General features: G+C 31.9%; 1 long non-coding RNA gene across 1 annotated transcript; it reads left to right on the forward strand.

The window, feature by feature from the left end:
- Positions 1–1,203: 1,203 nt before the first annotated feature.
- Positions 1,204–2,192, forward strand: LOC144997146 (uncharacterized). Its single transcript, XR_013659713.1, has 2 exons — positions 1,204–1,442; positions 1,621–2,192. It is a non-coding gene; the product is annotated as an uncharacterized LOC144997146 (long non-coding RNA).
- The last annotated feature ends 1,309 nt before the right edge of the window (positions 2,193–3,501 follow it).

Below are 3,501 nucleotides of genomic sequence, written 5' to 3' on the forward strand. Positions count from 1 at the left end.
TCCTTTCATCCTACATCACATATTCATCATCATCTATTTACCTAATTATCACCACCTTTCTATCATCACCTATCTCTCATCATTTTATTTTATCACACACCAACTATTTCATCTACCCATGTTTCATCCGCAACATATTTGTAGATATAAAATAAATATACCGTTTAAATCTTTTAAAACATGTATAAAATCGTTCATCCAGTATAGACAACAAATATTCAAATAATATACACACATAGCACGTAATTTATATAAAATACTTCATATCTATGTGTAAGATGAAAGTAACTATATATACCATAAATGCTTCCTAACTTTGAACCCCAAGGTTTACTCTACTAAAGCTTCATATTCTCGGCTCTCTGAACCTAGAAGGGTCCAGATCTATCACACCAAAAAAGCTCAAGATAGCTCTTCGTCTCACTCTACACACTCAAGCTCGCTAGGGTTCTCACTTATGGGAAAGGTAGTCGCAATTGAAGGCCATAAATGCCTTTAAATATGGCTCGAGCCCAAAGATTTAGGGTTTCTGCCAACAGTGCGAACTCGTCGAGTCACCTCACTGACTCGTCGCGTCCATTTATTAATCCGAGTCATCAGTCGCGACCTTACTCAACGAGTTGAGGCGTCAACTCGTCGAGTCTCTCTTCTTAACTCAAAAGAAAAATACTTAAATGATGATACCTGGAAATCCGGATGTTACATTTTGTTTTTTTATTTCATAGATTTTTTCATCAACAAATGTTGCTATAATTAAACAAAAATAAATAATTTTGCTAAAACATAATACAATAAGAAGTTTGTTCACATTTAGTCATTGAACTTTTTAGAGGGAAATGAACTTTCGATTTTGTTCACATTTAGTCACTAAACTTTTTTTCATTATCTATTTGCCACTATACTATTGAAACTGTTCACATTTTACCCTTATGACCGTTAACAGCCGGTCATAAGGGTAAAATGTGAACAGTTTCAATAGTTTAATGGCAAATAGATAACAAAAAAAAGTTTAGTGACTAAATGTGACAAAAGTCGAAAGTTCATTACCCTTTCAAGTCATTATCCCTAGATATAATCATTTCAAATTTTGAAATGATTAATATACCCTTATTTAATTTCTTTTTTATTTTCTTTTCAAATAAACTAATAGCAAAATGGGTCCACCATATCTCTCTCTCTCATGCAAACACACCTACACCTGATTTGTGATCCCATTTGCAAAAAAACGAGGCCCTACGTTCTTCACCATTTTCTTTTTACCCAAGCCTTTGCCAACCATCTTGAGCTCATGTGGGATCGATCCAGTTAGAGAGGAAAAATGTGAATGGTTTCTAATGTTACAGAAGACAACCTCCCACCCCTACATCACATCAGCAAAAGATGAATAAGCCTCCGCCTGCCATCGTCGTCCTCCTGCCAAGCTGATTTCATCTCCACCTCCGGTAATATTCGATTTAAAATTTTGATTTCTGGTTTATATACATGGTTAATAATCAATTTAGGTTTTTGATTTCTAGTTTTTGTGGTTAGATAGCTTCTAATTTCATCTCCACCATTCATCCTCCCCCGTAAATTTCTGTTTATATATGTCATAAATGGGTGTTTTCCTCCGTTTTTCAGGAAAATTAGAGGTGGTAATCGCTACAAAGTTGGAAACGACATCGTTATTTCGTAATTCACTGAAACATTCTTCCAAAATTGAGGGTTATTTTCTCGTGAGATATGGTGTGGTTTTTTCTGGTGGTGGAGGAAAGGTGAAGGGAATGACAATGGATGCAGGATATGTTTATTTTACTATTAAACAATTGAAATAAAAGGGTGGGAGTTCTTTTCCCCAAATCAAATTTAAGGTTGTGAACAGGAAGGGTGGCAGTGGATATGTGGGTCTTGGTCGATGGCATCCAATGGTGGTGGTGGTGGGAGGTGATGATGGTAATGGGAGCAGATGGCAGATTCTAGTTCTAATAGAGAGGGGGTTCGATGTTTTGGATTTGAGGGAAAAAGACAAAGGTGTGTGTGTGTTTATGGGAGAATGATAAGGGTGTGTATGGGGCGGTTTGGTTCAGTTATTGATCAAAACTAAATCATAACCATTACAATTGGTTAATGTATTTCGATAGTCATTGGGTAACGGTTAGTATTGGTTTTGGATAACGGTTTTTAGTCGGTTAAAAGTTATGATTAATGGTTAATATTGGTTAACCAAAATAGTCCAAGATAACATAAAAATAAAAATATTTTTCTATAAAAATTGAGAAACACAAAGTCTATCGTTATAAAATGTGAATGATTGTGTATATATAATTGTCTTGATAAAAGATTATTTATCCTATCTAACTCCAAATAACAACCCTTTAAATTTTCAATTTTTAATAAAATTAGTTACCATATGTTTAATATTGTATTATATTCAAAACATTTATTAATATTATCGGTTCACTTCGGTTTATAATGGTTCGGTTTTCGATGAAAACCATAACCGAACCATATGTATTTTGTTTAATCAAAATTAGAAACTATACCATATCTTTTAGTAATTGTTCAGTTAAACTGGTTTGGTTATATCGGTTAATTCAGTTATGGTTCGGTTTGTCGCTTAATATGCTCACCCCTAGAGAATGATATATATATATATATATATATATATATATATATATATATATATATATATATATATATATAGAGAGAGAGAGAGAGAGAGAGAAGTGGGTCCTATATATTTTATTAACAAAATGTTAAATTAAATAGAAATAAGATAAAAATGTGTCAAATAGCATTTTAGTCTTTTCAGTTTTCCGAGGAACCAAAACCACAAACAAACTAGTTTAAAATAACCACCAATCCAAAAGTTTTGTAGTTTGGACCAAATCTCGAAAAAAATACATACCACGGGGACCATTTTTACAATTTTGTCAAAACTAAAAAGGCAAATGGGTGGAAGTAAAATTAAGGAGGTAAATGGATGGAAGTAAGAAGAAATTAAAAGAAATTTGTGTTTTTGATTTGAATTAAGGTATGAAGTAGAAAATGAAATGATTATTTTTCATTCTAACTTTCTAATCGGAAGGATTTAAGGATAAATGAACAAAAATTATAATTTTTTTTTTCAACTCGAATTGAGAAAACAAAATAAAATTTTCTTTTCTTTCTCTTTTTCTTTTTTTTTATCTGACTTTCTTTTTCTTTTCTTTTTTTTATCTGACTTTCTTTTTTCTTTGCCAACACATATGATCACACTTGGCCTTTTGTTATAGTATATACTAAATGTTACTTTTTAAAATGGTACTTTGAGCTCAAATACTTGCTTGATTGCTTTTAAATTGATTTTTTTTAACGGCAAGCAAAAATATATAAAACAAAAAAGCCAGTGGGAAGTTGCACAAAAATACAAAGAGTTTGTAGTCATAAAGGTAAAGACAATCATACATATATGTATACACCATGCTAGTCATAAAAGTACCAAAATCAACTAACAATAAGAGCATCAGAAATTGTATGGCA

This window comes from Lactuca saligna, chromosome 1, assembly GCF_052625555.1.
Source record: "Lactuca saligna cultivar CGN05327 chromosome 1, ASM5262555v1, whole genome shotgun sequence".
Taxonomy (NCBI): domain Eukaryota; kingdom Viridiplantae; phylum Streptophyta; class Magnoliopsida; order Asterales; family Asteraceae; genus Lactuca; species Lactuca saligna.